Genomic DNA, 14,639 nt, shown 5'->3' with positions numbered 1-14,639 from the left:
ATTTTAGGGCTAAAAACAGGCTTCATTCAATATTTTACTATAAAAAAATAAAGCTTTAACCTTGAAAAATGTGAAAATTTGCAGAAAAATACCATATGATGTAAAATTTGTGTAACTTATTATAAATATTACATTTTTCCATCATTATCAGCACAAAAGTTAGTGTATTATTAAATATATGTATTTTAGCAAAAATTACAGTTAAAACGGTCATAAATATTAAAGCATTTGCCCGTTATTAACACAAAAGTGTACCAGTTTGATTGGTAACAAACTGCAATTTTTAATAAATGTATAAATTGCCATCTTACTTGTTATAAATATTGCCGCATGGTTCCATTACCAGTACAGCAGTATGTGCATTTAACTGTGAAAAAACTATTCTTTTTGAGGATTAAATGCAAAAATTGCAGTATCGTTATACATATTACAGCATGTTTCCATTAAAATCTGTGCAAGAGTTGAGAAAAGTTTTTCAAGAGGGGAAAAAAAATCTAAAAAAACCATGCTTTTTTCCTGATTAACCTATTTACGGTGATTCGGTGTTTTATAAACTGCTTCGAATTGTTTGAGTTTACAGATTTTTACCATCATGGTTTGAAAGTTTTTCATTGGAAAATGTTCAAACATTTTTTACAGTGTAGAAACTTCTGTGTCCTTCAGGTTGATGTGGAAATTCTGTCACACTGTAGAAACAATGTGACAAACTGTAAAAACTCACTTCATGTGAAATTTGTATCCACTTTGGCAAGATGTGGTGGAAAAATTCCCACACTCCTCCAAACCTACATTATGATCCACCGAAGAATACTTTTTCAACCTTATTTACTTTTGTCAGCTGTCTATTAAATTAATAACTGCAGTTTATTAATAATTCTCGCCAACATGCTAGTTGTTATTCTGTATTTGACAGACTATTTGTAACATTGTCATCAAATAATTCTACTCTGGGGGAATACTTGAACACCATGAGACGAAGGCAGCGTTCATGGAGCTCCTGCACTTTCATGGGGCTCTCTGACTCATCAGTGGCTGTGTTGCGGTGAAAGCCGCTACAAGAATTCTCTCCATGTGGTGCACAACACCCGCAGAACACGGTGCTCTGACAATCTCGCAATCCCAGTTTCCTATTTGCATCACAGCTTTTGCTACAGGAAATGTGTTGTTGATTTAATGATGCGCTGGTGTGTAGGGCTGCTGTTGGGGGAGAAACTGTTGGATTTCACATAGCTGAAGATGATTACATTTAGATGCACTTTACTTGACTCAAGATTATTTAATTACTGTTGTGAGGCTATTTTGGGGTGTAGATGAAGAGCAAACATACATTGTAGACATGATAAAGGGGTTAACTTTTGCCTTATAGGGCTTATTTCTTGATTCTTCTCGGTTTGTATCTAAACAAAAATAATCTAAACATTCATTTAGACAAAAAGAAATGTAATTTTTTTTTGGCTTAATGCGAGATGTAAAGGCGTGCTGTAATAATGCGTATAGACCGACTTGAGGGGCTTTCAGCTTACAGTCCTTTTTATGTGGAGTATGGGGAGGGGCTACGGGTTGCTATGGGGGGTTGTGGCCTATATAATACTTCCATGGTTTTGGCAGTCAGATTTTCAAGAAACTTCCTGGTGTGTCAGGATCAATCAGGCCTAAGCCAGTCTTAATTAAAGGCTTGGGGCTGGACAGAAGTCGAGGGCAAAAGGCATCCCTGTTGGTTAAAAGAATGAAGCGTCTGTCATTACAACACTATGGGGAGCATCAGCTTTATTACTTAAAATTCCTCCTTTAAAAGACTGACCATTCACCGCTGGCACTCAGGATTGATGATTTATCCATATTTCTTAAAAAAAAACCCACACAACTAAGGAAAAGAAGGCAGCATTCTGGTGGTTAAAAAGTCAACTAAGGTTAGATGGGTTTAGTAGTAATGGTGTTATGTTAATAGCGGAGTCAGATGCCATTCTGACATCTTCTGATTCATTAAAATTGACAGTTTTTATGCATTCGAGAGCACCTCCGTTCACACGTGTTGTGTTGATCTCAAGCATTCGACCATGAAGGAAAAGTAAGGCTCATTCTGTCAGAAATCTCCCTTCGGCCCTGCTTGCAGATTTTTTTTTCTTTATACTTAAATCGTGTAAGGAGGTTTCCCATCTTAAAGCCTTTCCTCATTTATGGTCAAGTTTCTCTGCTTTTTAAATGGTACAACAGTGGCTTCAGCTTAAAAGTAAATTTTAATGTGAGTTTTTTTGACAGTCTTGGCCGCTGAAACAATTTAATTTGCATGCTTTAAACTGATGCAGATGCAGTTACCTTATACAACCACTTGGGGGCACAGGCAACTTACAGGGAAGGTATAAGGAGCTTGGAGCCAGGGTGTGAATGTTGTTTGGAGGGGTGGGGGGTTGATCATACCCCAGTTAATTAAATGGAATATGATCCAAAAGCCTCTATGCTCACTCGTAGCACATCATGCCCCACAAGAGAGAAAAATAAGTCAAATGCCACAGATGTCCCTTTTTTCTCCGTCCTGTTTTTTTCTGAGGTTATAGTTTCCCTTCAAATCCAAACGTCAGACAGACAACGCCTTAGTGTGTTTTGGTCTCTTGAGTGGATCTTTGCAGTACACCCATCTGTCAGACTTTTTTCTGAGGTCCGAGGAGGGCTACGGGGGCGTGTTTGTCTGTGTCTGGGCCCGGGTGGGTGAGTGGGTGGGGGCAAAGGACCAGACGCAGTATGTATCACATCGCAGGCCAAATATCCTAATAATCTGATCTACCTTCTGATCTGTTGTCCCAGTCATATCCTCATCCAGGGCTCATTCAGGAACATGCGATGTATAACGGCATTTAATTAACATAGCCTATGCAGCCATGCCTGTCTGTGTGCTTGCTTGCTTTTTTCCATTACAGACTTAACCTGTTAACCCCATTTCCATTCATTTTTCCTCCCACTAATTCCATTGACACCTGTAGAGCCAACCAGGCATCATGTTTTCTGCTTGAAATTTAACTTGTCTGTGTTTATTCAGTGTAAAAGGGCAAGTTTTTTAAAATTTGCATTGCATCCTGTTTATGTCCTCTCCTATGTCGGTAAGCTATAAGTGTGCATCAGCAGTTGTTTTGCCTCCACGCGCCTGTTTGTTTGACATCTTGCAGCAGCGTCATCTAATATGCAAATTCGAAGCGGTATTGTTTGTGAGCGCCGAGAAGTGTTCTCACCTGCAGAAATAATGCTGCTAATGCATTCATATCATAGAGGGTTATGTAACAGTGCTAGCTGAGATGGAAAGTGCAGCCACCTTGCCAGTCTTAATGCATTCAGGCTCCACAGTGTCAGATGGCCCAAAGTGATCCAGGGGGCTCAAGATGGCAATGCTGTTTAGCAGTCCGGATATGTGTGTCTGTGTGCAGGGTAGAATGTGTGTCTGTGCGCCGCAGTGTTTGTTAGATTAGGCTCAGATATGTGTGTCCATATGGTTCGGTGGCGACACATTTGAATCCTTCTGGCCCAGCGCCAAATGTGTGTAACAGATATAGTGTGTGGGCGTGCGTCACTGTCTTCACACTGAACCCTTTCCAACCTTATGCGTGTGTTTTTGTTGTGGAGTTTGTGTCCAACTAGGCCTGTTGAGGTCATGTGTGCGATCATGTGACTATATGGTCACCGTCTGTATCATAAGCGGGGGGATGGATTAGTTGACCCATTAGAAAGTATCAAGGGAAGATGATCTTGTGCATGCTGGTGTTTTCAGTTTACAATTGGTCGCTGAAAATTGGCTGCCTCTTTCTTCCTCCCTCCGCTGCCCCGATGCAGACCTGTGACAGGAGTTGTGGAGGAAGCTTCCTACCTCTCCTCCGCCTCTTTTCTCCCATGAACTGTAATCCTGACACCGAAAACCGCCCCTCGGAGAACAAGTGTCAGCCTCAGAATAGAGTGTGCAGTCAGCGCCCCACCCTTTTCCCCCTCTGGTTAGCATGTTAGAGTGCTAATGTTGATGGAGGTGACAATTAACCATGCGACGATCACAGAGATGCTGCTAGCACTGCTGCCTTAGAGCCTTGCTAAATAGATAAGTAACTGATCTCAACACGACTGGGACTGGGCAGATGACAGATAAGCACATAAAGGGAAAGTTACTTTGGTGAATGTAGCGTATGCTTGCCTACCAGATGTTCCACAAGCCTGCTATGTCGCATATTAGACTTGCTAATATCTGCAGACTATTTATAGTTCTTCTTGAAGCTTTGAGCCTTAATAGAGCCATTTTACATGTCATGTATGTTACTCTTTGAACATAAGATTTAAGATGTTGTTCCGGTAAAAAGCTTACGTTCCATTTGAAAAAAGTCAGGTGAAAAACACTGAACTGTGTTGGAAGAAGGGTCACTGGATTTATTTGTACCACAGACTGCAACGCACACAACTGCACATTTTGCTGCTGCTTCCTCTGATTCAGACTTCTTTGCTGGGCATCCATGGCTGACTCTAAAAAAAAAAAAACAAAGCAAGAGAAGACAGTCACAATGCTTTGGAGACACAACTTGAGATATTGACCATACTGCTGCCCCCACTGTCAGGTTGTAAAACAGCCCTAAGATATTTGCATTAAATAAATGAGAGTTTCTCTCATGTCCTGCCCTGCTGCGGCCAAAGGTTTGCAGTCGCAGATGCACGCTCCATCTGGCCCTGTTCCCTGCTCTCCAGTGTTAACTGTTCACATACGCCATCAGGGTTTGTGCTTGATAATGTTTGTTAGTTGTTCAAATTAGAATCTTTTCATTTTGCTGTAACGAATAAGTATATAGAAGGATCAAAGTCGGAGAAGTCTCATTAAACTGAGCTGTCACAACAGTTCCAAATTGAGTCATACCTCTTTGTCTGTCCTGCTCTGGATTTCTGGTAATACGGGGTTGAAGGGGGTCAAGTGGTCCCCTCTCCTGAGCAAACATGGACATGGTGACGGCCGATGGGACAACAAATCTCCACGAGAACCATGCTGTCCTGCCAACATTCTCTCCGCCTCTCCACAACCAGCACAAACCCCTCACCCCTCAGCCCAGGGCTGTGATCCTACATGGCCAGCGTAATGAAGCCATATAAGCCTGTTATTTGCTGCTTTACGGCTTGTTTTATGAAGGTGAGCTGACAAGCAGCTCCCAGAATGGTTCCTGCCACTTTAACAGACAGCATTACCAAGAGAAAAGGAGCTGTGAGGAGGGAGGGCAGGGCAGGCTGGAGAATGTGCTGGGGCCTTTATGTTAGTCCTGCCAGGGCTTTGATGGGTAGAGGTCTGGCTGCAGGCTATCACTGGTACATTTTACGTCTTCCACCTTTTGTCTGGGGGACATTATTGACGTTTGACCTATGTTACTATTCCCACCTCCTCTTCACTAATCAATTACCACATCGATCCATTAATCAGACAGGGTGATGGCCAGTGAAAGGGCCCATGGGTATGTGTGAAGAATTGTGGGATAGGCCTCAGGCTATCGTGGAGGAGGGCCTTCACCTGTGGAGTGCACGGTTCAGAGTTTGGCTTAAAGTCCCAGTCCTTCATTCAGATATGTAAGGAGCCTCACAAGAAAACACATTTACTTCCGGATGCAGTTCATCAAATTTGAATATGTATTTATGCGAGGAATGATTTATCAATGGAAGGTGATTTCTTAAGTTTCTATCATGACACTAATCATCATCATTAAACTGAGCCCTGCCCTCAAGTTCAGGTGTTAATTGCAAACTCACAAACACTTGCACGCAGTTTGATTCGCCATGTTGAAAGCTGTGTTTAATTTTTGCTTTTGGATATCAAAAAAAAAAAGCCCAGCTGCTCTCGGCCTCGAAACCATCGGGGTCAAAATCGGCAGGAAGCGTTTTTTATTAACGAAGGGTTATTTAGTATGACTTACGAAGCATTGGCGCAAATATCAGCAGCCATTACAGTCTGTCACGAAAAAAAAGGATGCTTTTTGAATGAGCGCAAACATGTTTTTGTTCGCCTGACGGTTTCCATGGAGGTTAGGCAGTAGCATAATTGTGTTTAGGGCACAAACAGAAACAGATCAGACACACAGACAGCCAACAGATCAAAACGGAAGCTGCGGGAGCGGAACCCACCATGCTTTGATTAGGTTTGGTTTGGTTTCGGTTTGGTGTGTGCAGACTAAAGCCATCACCCCAGTCTGTCTCTGCCTTTGCCAAGTTGTTTGCCAAAACGGAGAAAGATTTGGGAAAGAAAGTTAGAAAGAGAAAAGCTGTGGGCTGTTTTAGCCCACCCCCTCTCAGTTTGACCAGGGTCCAGCCGACAGTCACCCAGCTCTTGTGGGTTTAGTGAATTGAGAAGACACTTCTTGTGTGGATTTTTCAATTCTTCAACATGTCATTTGGCTGGGAGTGCTATTGTCCCCTGCCCCTTTTCTCCCTGCTCCTTCTGCCGAGACGAGTCGTGTCATCCCCTCGTGATCAGCACTTTTGTTGCCTTTGTTTTTGGCCCTACCTCAGAAGTCCATCTTGTCTTTTATGTCCCTGCCTTTCATGCATAAGGGAACAGTTGTGGCCTGTTGTGGGGCTGTTCCACTGCATTTCCACCAGTGGGGTTTCCTTTCATTCTCTTCAAAGTACTACAATGGGGCTCTGAAGGCCTGAATGGCCAATGCAGAGTGCACAATCCTACAGAGCCCGCTCATTTTGTTTTGCCAGAGTCAATAAAAATGCTAAGTTAAAAGCTAACCCCCTTATGCCCTCCTCGAATGGAGCGACTTGTTTGACCTTTTTAAGCCCCCCTCTCAATTAACTTTTAATGATAAATTCATAGATTTTTTTTTTCTAGCTGCCATCTAAAGTGCGTTACTCTGGCCATGTTTAATGTTTCATTATATCAATTGTTTATAATCGCAGGTTAATTTACTTTATACTGTATGTACAGCATCAGAAACACAATGATCAGTACCAACTTAAATGGATTTATTGAGTTGACAGAGAAAAACGGGTACCTGGAGTCTCATCTACTTGTCAAAATCAACTTGAAACTTGCAAATTCTAACACTTTATGTCCTTTGCATTCTGACTTTTCCCTGTCCTGAGACCTAGATTAAGATATCTCCGTTCTGTTGAGGAGGAGGTGGGTTCGACTAGTTTTATGTTGAGGGATGAGGGTTGGGGAAAAAAGAGAAGAAAGAAGGCTGCTGTCTTCTGTGAGCATTACGGCAGAGGCCTTGCATAAAAGCATTGTGTGCAGATTTGTGAGCTGGAAGAAAGCCGGGGACTTTGAGAAGGATTACAGGTAGACAGACATTGGCTGCTGAAGATAACTGCCATGACTTCGTCCTCATTGTGTAGATTAAGGCATAAAACCCAAACTAATGAGACTGGAAAGGGGAGAAGACATGGATGGGAGGATGAGCAAGGGGTTTTGTTGACGGTGAGGGACATTGGCACTGGAATTAGTTTTTTAAAGCAAGATGAGGAAGATGTAGAGCAGTGACGATATAATCGGCAGTAGAAAGATTTAAAACGCGGGTTTCCGATCTGTGCTGCAAATACTAAGTTAAATAGCTGAAGACCTGGGTCAAAAGAGGGTTAATCGTGGTCTGTTCTGCATGTAGGAGTGGGGTATTGTGTTTTTATGATGTTAATTGAACACATGAACAGCATATGTTGAGGGGTGTGGCTCTCTTAACTAGGCAGAGCAAATTCTTTATATCATTTATTTGTTTGGTGACACAGTACAGTCAATGCAGACATCATCAACCAAATGCTAGCATGTCCATGATGCTATTGTCTGTCCTCCTCCTCCTCTTGGTAAAAGAGAGGCAAGCCCCCAGTAAACTCTGCAGCCCCCAGCTGATCTAATCTGGGGGGCGGGGGGGGGGACGGATTGCTCATCCTGAGTTCCAACTTGCTTGAGGGCAAGCAAAGGAAGCAGGGGGCAGAAAAGTAGAAGAAAAGTGTTTGATTCTTTCCTCTCCCTGTCTTGGGTGTCTCTGGTTAATTTTTCAACATTTCTTTGCCATCCAGTTGTGTCCTCAGTCCTGAGGCAGTGTGTGGAGGAAAAAAAAAAAAGAGAGAGAAAACATACACATACTGCGTCATGCTGGGAAGAGGACCGTGTGCGGGGAGTGCTTCGGCTCTCTTTTTCATTCTGAAAAACAAAAAAAGTGTCAGACAGGCAGGTGGACATGAAGCTAGGTAAATATTGATGACTTTTTGACCATTTTATTTCCCACCCGCAGACAGCTTTCTGCAGATGGAGGGCTTGATGCTTCAGCAACATCGATTTCATCCCTACTCTTTATTCATCTTTATTCTCGCCAAATTTAATCTGGAATCTTAAGCACCACAGACCTCAGAATGTAGTTTGCATATTAAGAAGTAGCTGATTATTGTGGGGTAGAAACACAAATCTTTAATTTTGTGCATTTTAGACACAGCTTCTGCCTGGCCCACCATGCTGGAGATAATTGTAGAAATCTACATATTGAGAGGGAGGTTGACATTGGGGTCTGTTTTGGAGTGGGCCTCTTGTTATCTGCTGTAATTCATGTGGTAGGATGAATATTACCACCTGAATTAGGCTATTATTCTGCCATGTGGAGGCCAGTGGAGTTACAAGAAATAGTGATCGTCCTGTCATGGTAATGAAGCAATTACTACACGCTATCCATAATACAACATTGACTGCTAGGCCACAATAATCGGTGGCCTGAAACTGTTTTTTATGTCGCGTATCTTTTGGCAAACTGAGTATTTATCAAGTTGTACTTGTGAAACATTTGACAGGCAAGAACAAAACAATGAAAACAAGATTGTTCCAAGTTGTACAAAAAAGGTTCCACCGAGCACACATTTTTGAAGTCACAGTAAATAAATCACTGATCCCATGTGCTGCAAAGTCTTTTCTCCTCAGGGAGACCATTAAACATGCTTATTTTTCTGTGGTAATGTAGCTTAAGATTACTCTGCACACATGCTTGACTTTTGGTATAATTCTGCTTCACACAGGGCTCTACAATAGTAATTGATTTCTTGATTGATGTTAATCATTAGTTTTATGCCAAACAACAACGGACCTTCTTTCCGTTTACAGAGCACGAATTGAAGCACTGAACCTTTTAAATATTAGACATTTTCCGAACACGAATAAATGATTGCACTGCACTAATCAGCCATGCAAAAATGTCCAACAGGTTAAACAAGAAAACACATTGTTTTGTATGTCCTCTCCAGAATGGCAGTTTTTTTTTTTTTTTTTTTTTTTTTTTTTTTTTTTAGTCACAGACATGCGTGAGTTACTGAAGAAGCTTATTTTGTGTTGCAGTAGTTACGCCTTTAGAACATGATAGTTTGGCTTGCATTTCTACTTTTTTTTTTTAAGATTAGAAGAGCTTTATTAATGTGGCTACAATAAAAACAGCCTCTACTTACAAATAGTTATCAGAAATTATTAGTCATGCTTATAAATTAACAAAAACCCTGCAGTTTCCGGTGCAAACCTTGACTTCTGGTTTTAACCCTAACCTTGCTCGGCTTGCTTGACTTCTTTCTTTGCTTCTGACTGACTGATCTTTTTAATGGCTGATCATATTTCAGGCTTTTGGAGGCTTCATATCTCCACTGATGGCCAAAATTGATGGCAACTTATGACCTACTAGAAACGAGTAATTAACTCTGCTGTGAACAATTGTTTGTGCATTGAACCCCCAAATTCCAGAGGCAGTATCAACAAACTCTCACAAGACTAATAGGCTACACGGAACAGTGGTATCCTTGCGTAGTTTGACATTTCTTAGTCACATGCTATTACCAGTTACCTTGAGAGACATATTGGTGCACCTGTCTGGATTAAATAACAAGGGATTTCAGAGATAAGGACATGAATGCGGTGAACATGTACATTAGTCACATAGTTGCCCGAGAGTGGGGAAGATAAGATGTGTAGTTCAAGGATATGCGGTTCAAGGTGGATTTATTGTAGTTAGACGGTACAGAGACGCTGACGGGGAGTGTCAGATCATCAGAGGCTATTCTCAGGGATTGAAGATCAGTTGGTAGCTCTGTACCTGTGAACTGCTTTGTCCAAGACACTGTCTGGTGTTTGGAAGAAGACAGACACAAATCTGCATATGAAACACTGCTCAGCCAGCGTGGAGAACCGCCACATCGAGGAAAATAAGCTTGAAAGTTTTTAAGACCGATGTTTGTTGGCTGTTTATAATTGTTTGATAGCAGGTCCAAATATGACATGCTGCAGTGTTGGCGTGAAAACAGCCATGTCTAGTCTAACACGGGCCTCGTCACCCTCTCACCACACTTCGTCTCCCCCCCCCTTCCTCCCCCTTTCAGTGCCACTAGGCCTGGCTCTGCCTCTCTACTAATAAGAACCAGCCCCATATAACCCCACTAACACACAGTTACCTCTGATCTCAGACCAGTAAACCCAGTCACTGTGGTCAGGTCCGACCGCTTTACAGCTGCTATATGGCCGCACAGCCCCATGTTATCATAACCCTTCATGTTAAAATCAGAAAAGGAGGGGAAAAAACGTAACATAGGTGCGTATAGTACTTTGGGGACTGTTTAAATATATGGAACGCAAGCATATATTGATCTAATAGTGAGGAAATGTTAGCCAGATGTGGGATGGTGCAAAAAGAAATATGCAAACTGTGTGCAGTATACAGTTCTGCTCAAATCTAAGATGTTTGTGGAGGCCAGACGTTACTAGCAGCTCCTTTGTGGTTTTATGAGAAAACTGTTGTTTATTAATAGCCCTTTGATCCTTCATTTTATTCATGATTTGTCAAAAGAGAATGCTACAATGGTACCAGGTCCATCAAATTAAGTAAAAATGTAGTATTTATTACTCGAGTCCTTTTTCTTTCCCGCGTACACAATCACAAGCTTTACTTGCTTTTTTTTTTGTGTGTGTGTGTAAACGTCCAGTTGATATCATTTGGGATCTAAATGGACATGTTAATTGCACTGGAGCATTTTACTTGATACATTTATGTGAAAAGGATGGTCTACAGCTGAGTAAATGAGGTCGAATAGGACAGAAAATCCTGATACACAAATGCAATTAAAAGAAAAAACAATATTGATTTAATGATGTAATTTATTCAAGGAGAAGTGCAAAACATTCCCTAGCTCCAGTTTCTTAATTGTGATCATCTGGGACCTTCATTGTAAGCTTGACTGATAGTAAAAAAAAAAAAAAACATTAGTTGCAGCTTTACTTCAAAGATGCTGTGTTTCCGCAATAGCAGCAATGGATCATCTCTCTGGAAAATCGTATCAAGCTTTTTCTAACAAGTTTTCTGATTGCTCTAATAGATCATTTTGGCAATTGTAGAAGGATGAACCACAACTTTGTCATAACAATCCTGTAGCGTCCCATTAATTCACACGAGCCAAACTACACCTTCTACAACCAATAAATACCTTTGACTCTTCCCACACTGGGGCATTGCATTTCTTTCTACCCTACATTTTATTACATATTCCTGTTAGGCTGCCACTATATTTCCTTTATATTTTTCAAGGAGAACCGAGTGTTTTTTGTTAAACCATTTCCTCTTAGACTTAGTTCCATGCCAGGTTGCAAAAATCAATGCAGCCTGCTTAGGCGTCTCATCCTTTTCTTTTAATCTTTCAGTTTCCAGTTTACTTTAAAATGAGACTTCCTTAGGGCTGTTAAAGAGCAGAAAGAGGTAGAATGGCAGAGGGGAAATGCAGATTTTTGATTTCAGTTGTTGACCTCTGCTTCTGTGTTGTCTCTAGCCAGCATCAAAGCACCTCCACACTACCTTCTCATTCAGTTTTTTCCCCTTCTTGTGCTTGGATTATGTTGTATATTTTCCTTTTAAGAGGGAACTTTATGTAATTATTAACAATTCCTTGCTCAAAATGGACTGATTTCACCCTGGCACTCTGCACTTCCACCTCCATTCTGTTACCCAGCATTTTCCTCTGGTTTTGTTGGTTAAATTTTTTTGTCCCCCATATGGCTGGACCCGAATATCCGAATATTCGTTCGCTACAGCCGTATCCCGATATTAATTTTGGTATCCGAATATTCGCCACCCCCCACGCGGTCGGACGTTACCGGGCGGAAAGAATATGCGGCTTTACTGTCTTCCCTCTGCCTTCGGCTCATCCCGTCCTGTGATCACCCCTTCCTCCCCCCAGACGAAAAAATTCAGTGCTCGTCTCTTCCCTTCGCCTTCGGCCCACTTCGACTCATCCCGTCGTGTTCGGCTCATCTCGGCTCCTCCATTCATGTTTGTTACCGCCAGGATTAGTGGTGCAACGGATCGTCATTGAGCCGTGATCCGTTCGGATCAACATCATCTGTTCGGCGCACACATGACCCACGGATCGATTTCTGAAAAGCAAAAAAGTTGTGCTCTGTCCGCACGCAACTGGTGGCGAGCGGAGAAAGGAAAGGAGCAGACATAGCGAGAATAGTGGTTTCCGGCCTCCGAATATTCCGGCCCTATTAAAGACGAACATCCGAATATTCGTTCCGTCCCATAACGTCCGGGGGGGGGGGGGGGGCTTGTGGCGGAGACGGCCTGGGGGGCAGCGGGGGCTGCTGCTTGTGCTTGTGGCCAGGTTGCTGTCGTCAGAGTCGACAGCAACCTGGCCATTCCAGTGGTGTTTACAAACACGAACGGAGGAGCCGAGATGAGCCGAAGTGGGCTGAAGGGAAGAGACGAGCTCCAAATATTTTCGACATATGTGTATATGTCATAGACATGCTGATCCGATCTGTTACTCTTGATCCGAGGACCGATCCGATCCGTGAGTTTAGTGATCCGTTGCACCACTCGCCAGGATGAATGGCCAGGTTGCTGCCGACTCTGACATCATGCTTCACTTCGTTGCATAAACGCAAGACAAGATGCTGAAGACCTCCGCTGTTTGGGAATTCTTCAGTTTAACTGAAGACAAAAGGAAGGCAAAATTTGAACCCAGGAGACCAGACGAATGGATCTGAATATTCGGGCCGTCTCCGCCACAAGCCGCGGCCGTCTCCGCCGCCCCGTCGTACGTTATGGGGCGGAACGAATATTCGGATATTTGTCTTTGATAGGGCCTGAATATTCGGAGGCCAGAAACCACTATTTGGTCAGCCCTAGTCCCCACGTCTTCTACTTCAATTTTGACCCTGTAGCTTTTTGTCCCTACAATTGCTGGGAGCTCTGCCTGTTTTAAGTGGTCGACAATTTGCATGGGGTTGGCAATAGTCTTCCCCCTCGAACTTTCATATTTTCTCTCCAAGTCCTCTTGTCAAGAAGCTCTATGCCTGGAAGCGCTAAAAGCCTGGAAGCACCGTGAATTGGTTGTAACTGCCGACTACAACTGCAACATCTCACTGTAGATTAGGCCTTATTCGCACTGGAGGGCATGTAGAAGCGTAGTTGACAGGATTAAGTGGTGACTGAAGTCACTTTAGCTCCTTTAGAGAGCAAAAGACAAGAAAGGAGAATATGTTAGCCCCCACTTTGACAGAAAGGATATCCATTCTCTTACTGTCTTTCTTTCATTTGCCATCCTCAGGCAAAGAAGGACACTATCTACCACGAAGATCCCTCAAAGGCCTTCTGCTACCCAGAGAGTTGGTGGTGGGTGATGTGGTTTCCCACAGTAATTGGATATATCTGATCTTAAACAATGAGCCTTTTATTGGGACCAATTGTTTCAGAAGGCAGATTGCCTTAACAAATAGTGGATGTATGGGAGAGGGTACACAAGCCAGTATTAATGCTTGTGTTTCTGACTTTGTGGGTGAACCAGTGACACAATTTAGGATGCATGTCAAAGGGGGTCTGAGTCCACATATTTTATTGTCTAGTAATCCAAGTAAATATTTAAAATATTTTAGTTATGTGGAGCAACTTTATGCACGTTCTGCCTTTATTTTGCGCTACAACAGAGTTGAAGTAAATAATACTGCTTGAAAAAAAAAAATACAGTATACTCAATGAACAGACTGTAAAAAAAAAAAAAAAATCTGACTGAGAGCTGCAGAACATATGGAAGAAACATTTAAGATGAAAAAGTGATTTTCATGCTGTCCAAAGGTAAAATAATCAAGCATGCAGGCAAAGAGTTCTTTTTTGTAAGCTTTATTTTGACAGCTGTATTGTACTGTCTTTTAGTTTATTTCATGTGTAACTCAAGACTGTGTATAGTTTATTTACCTTTTAAGCTTGAATTAAGTAAAACGGTTCTGAAAATCAGTCCAGAAGGAAATATTACAATGCTTTTTGACCGATACTGCAGCTCACAACAGCATCTAAAAACTGTTATGTAAACACAACATTAGCAGCAAAATTACAGACTTAAGTCAAACTTGAAGTCTAATAACGGTTTTTATTTAGATTAAAAGTTTTAATTTCTTGTTTAGGAAACACAACCACACTTTGCTTTCCGATCTTAAATTTCTCCATGACTCGGCTCTTAACACCCATGCTCATTCACTTTCTGCCCTGCCTGGATTTTCAACAGTGTGGCAACATTAGCATATGAGTGGCTCAGTGTTTGGGTGAGTTTGTTCTGAACAAAGAGAGCCAAAGCACAGGTCAGCGTCTCTCATTCACTTTAATGAACAGCTGAAGGCAAAACAAAAC

General features: G+C 42.1%; 1 protein-coding gene across 1 annotated transcript in view; it reads left to right on the top strand.

Annotated features, from left to right (window-relative positions):
- The window catches only part of clybl (citrate lyase beta like), a 63,647-nt gene that overhangs the window by 22,175 nt on the left and 26,833 nt on the right, over positions 1-14,639 (top strand).

This window comes from Acanthochromis polyacanthus, chromosome 14 (genome assembly GCF_021347895.1).
Source record: "Acanthochromis polyacanthus isolate Apoly-LR-REF ecotype Palm Island chromosome 14, KAUST_Apoly_ChrSc, whole genome shotgun sequence".
Taxonomy (NCBI): Eukaryota; Metazoa; Chordata; class Actinopteri; family Pomacentridae; genus Acanthochromis; species Acanthochromis polyacanthus.
Note: the sequence above shows the minus strand (reverse complement) of the source record. Positions and strands in the feature narration are given on the sequence as shown.